Source organism: Cervus canadensis, chromosome 11 (genome assembly GCF_019320065.1).
Source record: "Cervus canadensis isolate Bull #8, Minnesota chromosome 11, ASM1932006v1, whole genome shotgun sequence".
Taxonomy (NCBI): Eukaryota; Metazoa; Chordata; class Mammalia; order Artiodactyla; family Cervidae; genus Cervus; species Cervus canadensis.
Genome location: NC_057396.1, coordinates 8,966,855 through 8,983,808, shown reverse-complemented (window position 1 = coordinate 8,983,808; position 16,954 = coordinate 8,966,855).

Genomic DNA, 16,954 nt, shown 5'->3' with positions numbered 1-16,954 from the left:
ACTAATCCACATCCACTTTGAATTAACACTGTACCATTTTCCATGTAAGGCAAGTACTCTACAAAAGAAAATTTCTCCTAGTTCTTCATTCCATACCTTGTATCATTGCTGTCATTTATTTTACATATATATACTCTTTATAGGTGACTCTTGAACAAAGCAGCAAAGCAGGGGTTGGACCCTCTGCACAGTTGAAAATCCACTTAAAGTTTTGCAATTGACCATGAATAAATAAATGGGAGAGAGAGAAAACTTTCTGGAAGTACATTTCACTATAGATGAGAATTTACTCCCTTGGTCTTTTCTTTATGCTTCTTTTCCTAAACTTTGACTACAATATGATTTAGCTTAATCTTTAGTGCTTAGCCTGCTTGGTCTTTCTGAGCTCTCTGTATTTGTGGTTTGGTCTTTGGCATTAGTTTAAGAAACTGCTCAGTCTTCATTGCTTCACATATTGCTTCTTATCCTTTCTTTTCCTTTTAGCTCACCCATTATGTGTATGTTACATCCTTTGCATGTGTTTGCACATCTCAAACACTGTTCTGGTGGGAATTTTTTCTTTGTTTTTTTAGTTTTGGAGGTGTCTCTTGTCACACCCGCAAGCTCAGAGTTTCTTCAGCCATGTCCACTCTGCTAAAGAGCCCATCAAAGGCATTCTTCATCTGTGCTGTTAGCATTTTTGATCTAGCATTTATTTTTGAATCTTTATTAGAATTTCTACTTTTATGTTTACACTACCTGTTCTTTCATGTTGTCTACTTTAGAGTTAATGCCCTTAGCATATTCATTACTTTTTAAAAAATTCCTAATCTGATAAGTCCAACATATCTGATGTATTTGACTCTGGTTCTGAAGCTTGTTTAGTCTCCTCAAACTCTTTCTTTCTCTCTTTCTTTATGCTTTATAATTTTTGTAGAGAGTTGAATATAACATTCTTGTTAAGACCTGCAGTAAACATGCCTTTAGTAATGCAGTGATATGGTGTCGGGGGAGGGGAAGCATCTAATGTCCTGTAATGAAGCCTCAGTTTTGGATGGGACAGGATAGCTGAAGGGTGCTGGAGTTGGGTTTTTTTCTTTCCCTCAGGTGGGTTAAGCTCCAGTTATATAGTTTCTCCTGAAGTCATATCCTGTTAAAATTAAAAAAAAAAAATGCTCTGGCATATTTCAAAAGGTTGACTTTCCCCCATCTTTTGATGGAAGCATGAGGGAATTTTTCTCTGATATAATCTGTGTGATGGTAGTAGAGCTCCTGGTGGTAAAACTCAAAAGTATGGGATAACTTGTATTACTCCATCCTGGTGTAGCTTCTGAATTTTCAGAACTGTCTACACTTAGCCTCCTGTGATTAGTCAATTGCAGTTGAGGCTTCCCTATCCCAGTACTGGTTCCTGCAGAGGTTTCTGTCCTGTACGATAATGAATGCTGTTGCTGCTGTTATGTTTAGTCACTAAATTGCATCCCACTTTTCAGCGACTCCATGGATTGTAGCCTGCCAGCCTCCTCTATCCACGGGATTTCCCAGTCAAGAATATTGGAGTGGGTTGACATTTTCTTCTTCAGTGGATCTTTCCCACCCAGGGATTGAATCTGCATCTCTTGCATTGGCAGGTGGATTCTTTACCACTCAGCTGCCAGCAAAGCCCCTATAATGAATGCATAACATTAAATTAAAACTGTGTTAAGCATAGCTAAAGGAGGCCAAAATTGAAGTATATATACTTATATGCTTATATTAGGAAATACTTTAAAGCTTATATTAGGAAATAAAACCTGAAAATCAATAATCTCACTATTTAAATCAAAAAGTTAAAAATAGAAAACTAAGCTCACATAAAATGCGAAATTGGAATCAGTAATAAAAATTTTTAAATATAATACAAATACACAATAGAGCAAATAAAAAATAAAGTTTGCTCCATGAAAGCACTAATACAATTGAATGATACTTTTGAAGAAAATAGGAGAAATACAAGCATTTGTATCAGAAGCAAAAGTAGTCTTTCTACAGAAGTTTTTATTAACAAAATGATAAATTATAATAAACAACTTTATGCCACTATATTTTTAAAATAAAGTCAACTTAATAAATTCATTAAAAAATAAAACAAATAGGAAATTCTGGAATTTGTATGTCCTTTACAAAAATTGATTTATATCACTAACATAGTTCCATTTAAGAAAAGAAATGATAGCCCAGCCATCTTTAATGCTAAATTCCAAAAATCAATTGAAGAAGAATGGATAAAGGTGAATATGCAACAACATTGACAATCAGAGCTTAAGAAGAATGAGAAAGGAGAAGTCACATCTGATTGTTCACGTGGTGGTGAGGATGATGCTATGTGACTCATAGCTTGAGCTAAGTATGATGCTCAGTATTTTGCACATTACCTCTTGCTTAATCCTCACAGCAAGTACTGAAGCATGTAGATTATTTCTATTTATAAGTTTTTAAGAGATCTTGAGTTATTGACCCAAAACATGTAATTAATAAACTGCAGAAATTTTAATTCATGACTATTTTGTATGATTTCAAAGTTGTTTAATTTCTAAGATGCTGTTCGCCAATCAGAGTATGTTCAACAAACATCTGCTGTTTGGTATGGGCTATGAAAATCTGGAGGAAGAGGAATCACAAATACAAAATTAAAAAAAAAAAAAAAGAAACAATATATCTGAAGCTACTGATGTTAAAGCCTGGAGATAGAATCTTCCTTTGTGTGTGTGTGTGTGTGTGTGTGTGTGGTAGACATGATTCTAGATGCTGGGATTTTATTTTTATTTATTTTTTTTCAGTTCTGGAGAATTTTTATTATTTTTTTTCATTTATTTTTATTAGTTGGAGGCTAATTACTTTACAATATTGTAGTGGGTTTTGCCACACATTGGCATGAATCAGCCATGGATTTACATGTGTTCCCCATCCCAATCCCCCCTCCCGCCTCCCTCCCCATCCCAGAATCTTCTAAACTATACTTGACATAAAAGTGGTAGGTGCATACACCACCTGAAAGCTTTGGAATAGCTTTCTTATTGGATCAAAACAAAGGGGCAGAGCTAATGAGTGTATCAATTTATTTTTCTATAGCCTATAATCACAAAATATACCAAATCATCATTTGCATCCAGTTTACTGAAGTCTCAAATTGTATTTTCTGAATTTACTTAAAGGATTCACTTTCTGTTAAACAGAAGGGTCACATATGAGTAACAAATAAGCAAAAAAAAAAAAAAAAAAACACGTGTTAGAACTTCTTTGAAATACTTTTTTAATTTTTAAAAATTAACATCTCTAGTCTAGCTAAATCTTGAATGACTTTGGTTTTCTTGTATACTATAAAAATAAATCTGATTCAAAATAATCTGCTTTCAAATTCATGAACAAATTAAGAAGTTTAAAGAAAAGGCAATATGAGAGGTAGAGGTTTATAAGAGAATGTGAAACTGAAAGTCTCTCAATCATATCTGACTTTTTGTGACCCCATGGGCTGTACAGTCCATGGAATTCTCCACGCCAGAATACCGGAGTGGGTAGCCTTTCTTTTCTTCAGGGGATCTTCCCAACCCAGGGATCAAACCCAGGTCTCCGTAATTGCAGGCGGATTCTTTACCAGCTGAGCCACAAGGGAAAAATATCTGTGAAAAAAATCTGTGAAAAATATGGTGGCAGTCCTAATGTTGCCAAAATTGTAGAATGGTTTACACAGAATGAAGAAAAGATAAAACCAAATGTTTCACTTGTCTTAAAGAAGGTGCCAAAATCAGAAATATGGGCATATATGACTTCAAAGATTTGAGGAAGTTTCTTTATTCACTCACTTTGCAAATGATTAATGAGGGTCTTATAGTATAAAAAAGGCTTTGTAAAATCATTATAATTTAAAGAAATGAGTGTTTCATGTCTTTAAGTATGTTTACTTCTTTGATGAAGAATGGAGAGGTCCCTCTGTTACTTAATAAAGAAAGAGGAGGAAATGGAGGAGGAGAAGGAGGAAGAGAAGAAACTCAGCTAAGGCTCAGAAATGTATGCTTCAATCATTTCTCTAGACGAATGTGTGCTAAAGTTTGAGAATGACTGATTGAAATTAAAAGGAAAACTGAACAACAACAACTTTATGTTAGCAAATTTAGATGACTTCTTCAACTTTGACAAGAAAGGATTAAAGTAATGATTGTCTGAAGGACAAAGAAAGCTGAAAAAAAATAAGCATTCCATACTTCGGATCATTTTGTGTCCAAAAATCCCTGTTTTTTTTTTAAACATAAAAGAATACAATAAAATTTCAAAGTGTATTTATCAATGGGAAATGATAATTATAATAAACCATCATAGAAAAAATAATGGTATAGAAGAAGAATGGAAAAATATTTATTAATTGCATGCTATACATAAGATATTCAAATGTCTTCTCTTATTTAATCTTTACAACCCTCTAGTTAATGGATGAGGACAGTGATATCTGCTCAGCAAGTTTTATGGTGACTCCACTCCAGTAATCTTGCCTGGAGAATCCCATGGACAGAGGATCCTGGCAGGCTACAGTACATGGGGTTGCAAGAGTCAGACACAACTTAGCGACTAACCCCTCACCATATATATGAAACATTATTCAATAAGAAATATTTTACACTATCATGTGAATTTACAGGCACTCAAGATTATCTAATAGATCATCTCTGAAAATAAAATATGTTAGAATACCTTCTTAGATACTGTGATATAAATGGGAGTAGGATTTTCATTGACAATATTAAAGCAAAAATATATTTAAGGTCAATTTGAAATAGCACAGTATTGGCTATTAGTGTTTAGTCATTACTTTTAGTCTACCTGCAGTAGGTTGATACAGATTATTTCATTAATTATATAAAAATAGAATCACTATATTTGTCACACTTGATTGAGATGTCATTTAGAGTATTTTGTGGGATTTTTTGTACTTTAAATGTTCTTTGAAGCAAGTGATAGAATTTCAATATAGATTGATTTAAGTGAAAGAGGGATCTACCAAAAGACCATGAACAAACTCAGAGAAACCAGATTCATGGGCAAGCACCTAGAATCAAGCACCTATAATCAGTTAAATGCATCGTGATGGGAACCAGGAGTCTACTAAATAGACATGTGCAGCTCAGCCTTAGGAACAACAGGGACTTGTTGACTGAATGTTTTTGAGTGTGTCTCCCATTTCTACTCTGTGTGATAGATTTCTATTTTTCTGCCTGTGAAATACTTCTTTCTACAAGGTGTTAGACATCACCTCTGTGTTTTATATATTGCAAGTTCAGTTGATGGAAAAAGACAAAAATCTCTCATCTCACGCATCCAACCTGGGCTGGTGACAAGTGCTCGGGCCTGGTGCACTGGGAAGACCCAGAGGGATCGGGTGGAGAGGGAGATGGGAGGGGGGATCAGGATGGGGAATACATGTAAATCCATGGCTGATTCATGTCAATATGTGCCAAAAACCACTACAATATTGTAAAGTAATTAGTCTCCAACTAATAAAAATAAATGGAAAATAATAATAATAATAAATCTCTCATCTTAGTTCCAGGACCAGAGATCCCAGGGAAGGATTCATTGACCTTATTTTTCCTTGACTCATCTTCAACTGGAGGTCAAGAGGCGAAGTGGTTTGTACAAATATGTCAACTCCCTTCTGGGTGATTAGAGTGTGGGAAGACAGAAGTACTTCCCAGAAGGTTTTTTGTTGTTGTTGTTGTTTTTTAATTTTTCATTTATTTTTGTTAGTTGGAGGCTAATTACTTTACAATATTGTTGTGGTTTTTGCCATACCAAGATTGATGCTTGGAAACTGGTCCTGCGGTTCTAAACCACACCAGTAAGTTTAAACAATGTAGACTCATATGCTGAATGAGACCTTCCCCCTGAATACTCCTCTGCAGTACTTAAACTAAGAGAAAGAAACACAAAGATGACCAATAAAGACTTAAATTTTAAAAGTAATAGCATTGTAAATGTAAGTAAGGGAAAAAAGAAGGTGAAATCTGAATCTATATAATGCTCAAGGATAGGAGGATAGTTAATTTATTTATTATTTAATAATAGTACATATATGTATACACATGCCCTGTGGATACTAATTTTTCAAGAATTCCCCTTCATTTATTTTGAAATAGTCTACTTTCTGGCACATGAAATAGCTTGTTAAATAATTATGTATGCCTGTTTGCATGCTTAATTATCAAGACAGATTTTTAAAAGGCTCATTTTTGGTTCATTCTCTCAGTAGAAAGCAATGTATGAAATTGCTTTTATTATAAAAAAATAATGAAAAGTTATTTCCATTCCAATGAAAATAACCAGTATCTTTGAAAGGCATACATATTTTTGTAATTGAAAGAATACTGTCATATTTTTTTCTGACAATTTGAATTCCTTTGGTAAAGTTTTAATATTTGTAACATTTGAAAGAGAAAACTCTCCTTTGAAACTAAACCTGTGTATGCCATATGATTCTAAGCAAACTAGGCTCAGGCAATGATTGACAATTCAAATTGCCTTTCATAACTTAGACCACTTGCAAAATATGAATAAAATCAGAAATAGATTTTGCAAAATGAGGAATACTTTCATTATAATGTTCTTCCCTATGGCACTTCAAAAAAGAAAACTGAACATCACTACATTTTATTTGAGGCATTGCAAATAATAAATGACATACAATAGCTAGTAGACTCTATTTTATATGAATATTATATGCATGAATTAATAATATACCATCTATATTCTATCATGAATTAAACAAAAGGAGATAATTCTCTATGGATAAAAATCTATCCAAATGTGTGGTTTTGTGTATCTCAGAAATTTGGTCAAGTGGCCAAAGTCTGTTTATGATTATGCTTGCCATAATTTCATTTATGTATTTAGCTTCTTCTATGATATTGTTATGCTTCTGCATTTGCAAGATATAACTTTAAATATGCTTTATTAGAAGTAAGAGCCCCAAATATGTCACCTTCAATGTAAGAAAACTTCAAGAGAATCATTGACTTGATTGTGTGCAAAGATCCAAAAGACAACCAATAGAACTTTTTTTTTTTAAATAAACTTTATTGGCAATTAGATCGAGATGGTGGGGTAAGAGGATGTGAAATTCACTTCCTCCCATGAACACATTAAAAATACATATTCATGTGGTCAACAGGAAAAAGATGACAGAAGGATAGGTTGACATGGAGTACATCTCTCTCTGTGAATGCATCAAGAATACACCTTCAGACACAGAAGTGCTTTCAGAACATCAGCTGAGAGTGGACAGGAGTACTTGAGTACTGGAAAAGAATATATAGAACCATGCAAAGCTCTGTAAGACAAAAGAATCAGGGGGAAAACAAGAGTGTTAGTAGGACTGAACCTGCCCTTGGCAAGTGGGAGAACTGAAGCAGGTCCAATCTCCACATCAGGACAATTGTGTGGGTCAGAGGAGAAACATTTAAGGCTGTGAGTGAAGCAACTGACCTGTGGCAGCCTAAATGGAATGAGATTCAGACAGTCCTTGCCACAGCCATACATACCCTGAACAGGGACACAGGTCTCCCAGAATGAGCAGCAGTTAGGAGTTGGAGCATAGAGATTGTGGGGGAATCCCAGGGTGAGCACTGCTGTTGACTATGGAGAGGTGGACTGAGGGGACGTGAGGGAGGAGACTGTGGTGGGAGATGCCTGTGGAGGAAAGCCAGGCAGCCATGGAAGCAAGGCGATACGGCTGAGTCATGCATAGTGGGTGAAGCCATCACCAGAGCCTCTCTCCCCACACGCCAGCATCGGCAGATGAAAAATAGAGAGGTTGGCCCATCAGGTGCCTAACACAGGAACAGCAGAGTAGGACCCACCTAGGGTTTCCCTTGAAGTGACTGATGCACTGAATTACAGACTAGGATCCCAAGCAGGGGTGCTGAGGCAACAAACAGAGAAGGACCCCTGGCAAGGGAGCACACTAAGTACCTGAAAAGGTGCAGCCAAAGAGGTCTTCTGATTGCCAACTATGGCTGGAAAAAGACTCTGATAGGACTGTAACTCCTGTGACTGAAGAAGTCTTAATCCCTGCACACTTGGCACCTTCAGGGTCCCTGCGACCCAAGCAGCTCCACTACCTTCACGCTCAACACTCACTGGGGAAGAGCTGTCACAGGCAAAAAAAAAAGAAAAAAAGTCTTGCATCTATGTATAAGGGGTCACTTTGATCATGTCCAACTCTTTGCAACCCTGTGGAATGTGGCTTGCCAGGTTTCTCTGTCAGTGGGATTCTCCAGGCAAGAATACTGGATTCTTTGTAAAAGGATGAAACTTGAACACTTTCTAACACCATACACAAAAATAAACTCAAAATGGATTAAAGATCTAAATGCAAGACCAGAGACTATAAAACTCCTAGAGGAGACCATAGCCAAAACACTCTCCGACATGAATCACAGCAGGATCCTCTATGACCCACCTCCCAGAATATTGGAAATAAAAGCAAAAATAAACAAATGGGACCTATTGAAACTTAAAAGCTTTTGCACAACAAAGGAAACTATAAGCAAGGTGAAAAGACAGCCCTCAGATTGGGAGAAAATAATAGCAAACGAAGCAACAGACAAAGGAGTAATCTCAAAAACAGACAAGCAACTCCTGAAGCTCAATTCCAGAAAAATAAAAGACCCAGTCAAAAAATGGGCCAAAGAACTAAACAGACATTTCTCCAAAGAAGACATACAGATGGCTAACAAACACAGGAAAAGATGCTCAACATCACTCATTATCAGAGAAATGCAAATCAAAACCACAATGAGGTACCATTACACGTCAGTCAGGATGGCTGCTATCCAAAAGTCTACAAGCAATAAATGCTGGAGAGGGTGTGGAGAAAAGGGAACCCTCTTACACTGTTGGTGGGAATGCAAACTAGTACAGCCGCTATGGAGAACAGTGTGGAGATTCCTTAAAAAACTGGAATTAGAACTGCCATATGACCCAGCAATCCCACTACTGGGCATACACACCAAGGAAACCAGATCTGAAAGAGACACATGCACCCCAATGTTCATCGCAACACTGTTTATAATAGCCAGGACATGGAAGAAACCTAGATGCCCATCAGCAGACGAATGGATAAGAAAGCTGTGGTACATATACACCATGGAATATTACTCAGCTGTTAAAAAGAATTCATTTGAATCAGTTCTAATGAGATGGATAAAACAGGAGCCCATTATACAGAGTGAAGTAAGCCAGAAAGATAAAGACCAATACAGTATACTAATGCATATATATGGAATTTAGAAAGATGGTAATGATAACCCTATATGCAAAACAGAAAAAGAGACACAGATGTACAGAACAGAATTTTGAACTCTGTGGGAGAAGGTGAGGGTGGGATGTTTCAAGAGAACAGCATTGAAATTTGTATATTATCTAGGGTGAAACCTGGATCACCAGCCCAGGCTGGATGCATGAGACAAGTGCTCAGGCCTGGTGCACTGGGAAGACCCAGAGGGATCGGGTGGAAAGGGAGGTGGGGGGGGGGGATTAGGATGGGGAATACATGTAAATCCATGACTGATTCATGTCAATGTATGACAAAAACCACTACACTATTATAAAGTAATTAGCCTCCAACTAATAAAAATAAATGGAAAAAAAAATACTGGAATATATTGTCCAATGCTGGTTGTCATACCCTTCTAGAGCACTATATTTCCTGATGCCTTAGCCGCCAACATCCCTGAGTACCTGGTGCTGCCAGAACTCCTGGGACCCAAGCAGCTACCCCACATCCCACCTGGTCCTCCCTGGTACAGACCCAAGTCCTCCATGGCAGCCTTAGCAGCAAACCCAAGTGGATGACCCACTTGCAGAGATGGAAATAAAATCACAATTGAAACCCAGGGACAGTGTGTCTAAGGAAGACCAAAATCTTCCCACCAGCTGTAGAAGTTGATAATTAAATTCACACAATCAACTAGGCAGACTCTGTTTCTATGGAATATATAAAAGGACACAGAGAGCTCTCACAAAAGAAAATGCACTATTTCTGATAGCTGCGGACATTGGAGACAAGAACACACAGGAGTAGGGCCAGGTTACAGTCTGAGCTGCTCCCACAGCAGGTCCAGAGTTCAGCACAGTGTTGGAGGCCATTCTAGGGAGGTGAGGTGGACTGTGACTCCCAGCAAGGGAAGGGAAAGGATACTGACAGCAGATACTCAGTAAAAACATTTATTACTCTTATATTTTGACATTTACTGTAGTTCATTTGGATTTTTTTTCTTATCTTTTTCTTTTTTTTTTCCTTTCATCCCCCCCCACCCCGTTTTAGTTGTTGATTTTATTAGCACTATGAAATCTAATTAAGATTTTGATTTTTTCTAAATCACACTTTTTATTGCTGTTATAAACCTCTGCCTCTATATTGGCTTTTTGCAGTTCTGTGGAGTTTCCTTTCCTTTTTTTTTTTTAATTTTTCTTTTTTAAAATTTTTTAACCTGTTATTATTTTTTCTACATTTATTCCTTTGCTTTTCCTACTGTTCTTTTCCCCTTGAAGTTAATCTTTAATACATATAAATCTTCTTTATCTACCTCCATGGAACTTTGCATTTCTATTCTTTCTTTTTTTTCAATCTTTTTCTCAGCATATTTGTTAGTTTTGGTCTCATTGCGTTATTTCCCAATTGGCACCTTCCTTTAGCTTTGTTTTCCAGTTTGTGCTTTAGTTAGTTTTGTTCTTAACTTCTGGTTTCCTTTGTTTACTGGGCCAATATATTGTACTTTATTTTTGTTGGACTGCTTTGATTTTGCTTATGAGTGTATATATATATATATATATATGTGTGTGTGTGTGTCTGTGTGTGTGTGTGTCTGTGTGTGTATATTCCATTATTTTAATTATTATTTGCCTGATTTTGTAACTGCCACTTGACTGGGGTTCATCTTTGGTTTCTCACTTCTGGTTGTTTGTTTTAATCTCATTTAATGCCATAGCAAGGCACCTGTGGAATCTCTTTTCTTGGCCAGAGATCAAGCCCTGAGACTTTGGAGAGGGAGCACTGACTCCAAGACAGTAGGCTACCAGAGAACTTCTAGCCCTAGGGAGTATCAAATAGTGAGAATTCCCACAAAGGAAACCATTTGAAAAAGAGACCCAACATCGTCCAACTACCAGTAGCAACCTGTGCAGGATGCCTCATCCAAACAACAAACAAGACAAAAATACAAACCTATCATCAGCAGATAGGATTACCACCTCACTCAACCCTGCACATCAGAGGTAAAAAAAAAAAAAAAAAACTCAGCACATATCTCACTCTATACAAAGATTACATAAACCACTGGACCAACCTTATGAGGGCAGAAACCAAAAGGAAGAAAGAATTCAACCTTGAAGCTTGGGAAAAGAACATATCAAGCAAAATAAGCTTTAAAAAATAATGAAAAGGCAGAGAAATACTGCCCAAATGAAGGAACAAACTAGAAACACAGAAGTCCAGATAAATGAAGAGGAAATAGGCAAAGTGCCTGAGAAGAATTCAGAATAATGACAGTAAAGATGATCAGAAACCTTTAAAATAGAATGGAGAAAATGCAAGAATCAATTAACAAAGACCTAGAGGAATTAAAGAATAAACATACAGAGACAAACAACACAATTACTGAAATTAAAAATACCCTAGAAGAAATCAATAGCAGAATATCTAAAGCAGAAGAATGGATCAGTGAGCTGGAAGATAAAATAGTGGAAATAACTGCTGAAGAGCAGAATAAAGTAAAAAGAATGAAAAAAGCTAAGAATAGTCTCAGAGACCTCTAACAATATTAAATGCAGCAACATTCAAATTATAGGGGTCCCAGAAGAGAAAAAGAAAGGGTATGAGAAAATTTTTGAAGAGATCATAGTTGAAATTTTCCCCAACATAGAAAAGGAAATAGTCAATCAAGTCCAAGAGGTGCAAACAGTCTCATACAGGATAAATGCAAAGAGAAACATGCCAAGACCCATACTAATCAATCTTACAAAGATTAAACACAAAGAAAGAATATTAAAAAACTCAAGGGAAAAGCAACAAGTAACATACAATGGAAATGCCATATGCTTAACAGCTGATCTTTCAGCAGAAACTCTGCAGGCCAGAAGGGAATGGCAGAATATATTTAAAGTGTTGAAAGGGAAAAATCTACAACCAAGATTACTCTACCCAGCAAGGATCTCATTCAAAATTGATGGAAAAATCTAAAGATTTTCAGACAAGCAAAAGTTAAAAGAATTCAGTATCACCAAACCAGCTTTACAACAAATGTTAAAGGAAATATAACAGTCAGAAAATATAAGAGAAGAAAAAGATCCACAACAACAAACCCAAACAATTAAGAAAATGGCAATAGGAATATATATATATGTATATATATATATATGTGTGTATATATATATATATGTATATATATATACATATCAATCAATAATTACTTTAAATGTAAATGGATTAAATACTCCATCGAAAAGATTGATTGGATTGATCAATGGATCAAAAAAAAAAAAAAAACCCATATATACGTTGTCTTTCAGACCTAAAGACACATATATACTGAAAGTGAGAATATGGAAAAATGGGAAGTAAAAGAAAGCTAGAGCAGCAATCCACATATCAGACAATGTAGAACTTAAAATAAATTATTACAAGAGCTAAGGAAGGACATTACATAATAATCAAGTGATAAATTCAAATTCAGTTCAGTTCAGTCGCTCAGTCGTGTCCGACTCTTTGCGACCCCATGAATCACAGCACACCAGGGCTCCCTGTCCATCACAAACTCCTATAGTTTACTCAGACTCATGCCCATCGAGTCGGTGATGCCACCCAGATATCTATCCTGTCATCCACTTCTCCTCCTGCCCCAAACCCCTCCCAGCATCAGGGTCTTTTCCAACAGGTCAACTCTTCACATGAGGTGGCCAAAGTATTGGAATTTCAGCTTCAGCATCAGTCCTTCCAATGAACACCCAGGACTGATCTCCTTTAGGATGGACTGGTTGGATCTCCTTGCAGTCCAAGGGACTCTCAAGAGTCTTCTCCAACACCACAGTTCAAAAGCATCAATTTTTCGGCGCTCAGCTTTCTTCACAGTCCAACTCTCACATCCATACATGACCACTGGAAAAAAGATAACCTTGACTAGATGGACCTTTGCTGGCAAAGTAATGTCTCTGCTTTTTAATATGCTATCTAGGTTGGTCATAACTTTCATTCCAAGAAGCAAGCGTCTTTTAGTTTCATGGCTGCAGTCACCATCCGCAGTGATTTTGGGGCCCCCCAAAAACAGAGTCTGACACTGTTTCCACTGTCTCCCCATCTATTTCCCATGAGGCGATGGGACTAGAGGCCATGATCTTAGTTTTCTGAATGTTAAGCTTTAAGCCAACTTTTTCACTCTCCTCTTTCACTTTCATCAAGGGGCTTTTTAGTTCCTCTCCACTTTCTGCCATAAGGGTGGTGTCATCTGCATATCTGAGGTTATTGATATTTCTCCCAGCAATGTTGATTCTAGCTTGTGCTCCTTCCAGCCTAGCATTTCTCAGGATGAACTCTGCATATAAGTTAAATAAGCAGGGTGACAATATGCAGCCTTGATGTACTCTTTTTCCTGTTTGGAATCCATCTGTTGTTCCATGTCCAGTTCTAACTGTTGCTTCCTGACCTGCATACAGGTTTCTCAAGAGGAAGGTCAGGTGGTGTGGTATTCGCTACTCCTTCAGAATTTTCCACAGTGATCCACACAGGCAAAGGCTTTGGTGTAGTCAATAAAGCAGAAATAGATGTTTTTCTGGAACTCTCTTGCTTTTTCAATGATCCAGCAGATATTGGCAATTTGATTTCTGGTTCCTCTGCCTTTTCTAAAACCACCTTGAACATCTGGAAGTTCTCAGTTCATGTATTGCTGAAGCCTGGCTTGGAAAATTTTGAGCATTACTTTACTAGCGTGCGAGATGAGTGCAATTGTGTGGTAGTTTGAGCATTCTTTGGGATTGCCTTTCTTAGGGAATGGAATGCAAACTGACCTTTTGCAGTCCTGTGGCCACTGCTGAGTTTTCCAAATTTGCTGACATATTGAGTGCAGCACTTTCACAGCATCATCTTTCAGGATTTGAACTAGTTCAACTGGAATTCCATCACCTCCACTAGCTTTGTTCGTCATGATGCTTTCTAAGGCCCACTTGACTTCACATTCCAAGATGTCTGGCTCTAGGTTAGTGATTACACCATTGTGATTATCTGGGTCGTGAAGATCTTTTTTGTACAGTTCTTCTGTGTATTCTTGCCACCTCTTCTTAATATCTTATGCTTCTGTTGGGTCCATACCATTTCTGTCCTTTATTGAGCCAATTTTTCCATGAAATATTCCCTTGGTATCCCTAATTTTCTTGAAGAGATCAAATCCCTTCTTCTCATATCTACTGCCAAACCTTCTTCTAAAACATCTTTGAAGTTGCCCAATTTGCCTCTATCTCTTTACTGAGGTGCCACAAGGCAATAACACAGATAGCACAGCAGTTTGGATTCCTTAAGCTTCTATCTGATAATTCTATGTTAACAAGTTTGTGTACATTGTCTTGCGTAATCCTCCCAACAACAATATGAGATAAATATATTTTGGGTCAGCTTAAGTAACCTACTACAAGCACAAGACTAGGAAGTGGCAGAGCAACCCATTTCTCTTAATAGTTGTATTTTTTTGCCTGTCATGGAGATTCAAGTCAGAATTCTTTGTTGGTTTTGAGATGGCTGGCAAGATCAAGGGGAAAAAAAAGGCTTAATGATAGTGTTATGTAGGAAGATTAACTGCTGTATTTTGGGGTAGAGATATTTTTATTATTGTTGTTATTGCTGTCTGTTTATTTGCATTAGCACACAAAATGAACACACATGAAAACATAATAATGCCCAGATCTTCTCTAAATATTTGATAGAATTAACCTGTTAAGTCATCTGGTCCTAGGCTTTTGTTTTTTGGGAGATTTTGGATCAGTTTCAATTTCAGTGCTTGTAATTGGATTATTCATAATTTTTATTTTTCCTGGTTAAATCTTGGAAGATTGATCTTTTCTAGGACTCTGTCCATTTCTTCCAGGTTATCCAATTTATTGCCATATAATTGTTCATAATAGTCTCATAATCCTTTGTATTTCTGCATTGCCCATTGTAACCTCTCCTTTTCATTTCTAATTTTGTTGACTTGAGTCTTCTTTCTTTTTTTCTTGATGAGTCTGACTAAAAGTTTGTCAATTTTGTTTATCTTCCCAAGGAATCAGCTTTTATTTATTTATTTTTCATTTATTTTTATTAGTCGAAGGCTAATTACTTCACAATATTGTAGTGGTTTTTGCCATACATTGACATGAATCAGCCATGGATTTACATGTGTTCCCCATCCCGATCTCCCCTCCCACCTCCTTCCCCATCCCATCCCTCTGGGTCTTCCCAGTGCACCAGCCCCGAGCACTTGTCTCATGCATCCAACCTGGGCTGGTAGGAATCAGCTTTTAATTTTATTTATCTTTACTATTGTTTCTTTCATTTCCTTTTCCTTTATTTCTGCTCTGGTTTTTATGATTTCTTTCCTTCTGCTATTTTTGGGGTTTTTCTTTGTTCTTTTCCAGTTGTTTTAGGTGTAAAGTTAGGTTGTCTATTCAACGCTTTTCTTGTTTCTTGAGGTAGGATTGTATTGCTATAAACCTCCCTCTTATAATTGTTTTTGCTGCATCCCATAGGTTTTGAGTTGTCATGTTTTCATTGTCATTTATTTATAGGCTTTTTAATTTCCATTTTGATTTCTTCAGTAACCTGTTTCTTATTAAGAAACACATTTCTTAATCTCCATTTTTTAACAGTTTTTTTCTTGTGATTAATATCTAGTCTCATAGTGTTGTGGTCAGAAAATGTGCTTGATTCGATTTCAATTTTCTTAAATTTACTGAGATTTGATTTGTGACTCAAGATGTGATCTATCCTGGAGAATGTCCCATGTGCACTTGATAAGAAGATTTATCCTGCTTTTGGATGGAATTCCCTGAAGATATCAATGTGATCCATCTCATCTAATGTACCATTTAAGACTTGTGTTTCCTTATTAATTTTCTGTTTGGATAATCTGTCCTTGGTGTGAGTGAGGTGTAAAGTCTCCTACTATTATTGTGTTACTGTCAACTTCTCCTTTTATGTCTGTTAGTGTTTGTCTTAGGTATTGAGGTGCTCCTATGTTGGGTGCATAGATATTTACAATTGTCATGTCTTCCTCTTGGATTTACCATTTTGCCTTTTTTTTTCTTTTTTTGCATTTCTTCTCCACGGGGATGGTCTTGATCCCTGTCTCCTGTACAATGTCACGAACCTCAGTCCATAGTCCATCAGGCTCTCTATCTATCAGATCTAGTCCCTTAAATCTATTTCTCACTTTCACTGTATAAGGGATTTGATTTAGGTCATACCTGAATAGTCTAGTGGCTTTCCCTACTTTCTTCAGTTTAAGTCTGAATTTGGCAATAAGTTCATGATCTGAGCCACAGTTAGCTCCCAGTCTTGTTTTGCTGACTGATAAAGCTTCTCCAGCTTTGCCTGCAAAGAATATAACCAATCTGATCTCGGTGTTGACCATCTGGTGATGTCCATGTGTAGAGTCTCCTCTTGTGTTGTTGGAAGAGGGTGTTTGCTATGACCAGTGTGTTCTCTTGCCAAAACTCTATTAGCTTTTGCCCTGCTTCATTCCGTACTCCAAGGCCAAATTTGCCTGTTACTCCAGGTGTTTCTTGACTTCCTACTTTTGCATTCCAGTCCCCTGTAATGAAAAGGACATCTCTTTTGGGTGTTAGTTCTAAAAGGTCTTGTAGGTCTTCATAGAACCATTCAACTTCAGCTTCTTCAGTGTTACTGGTTGGGGCATAGGCTTGG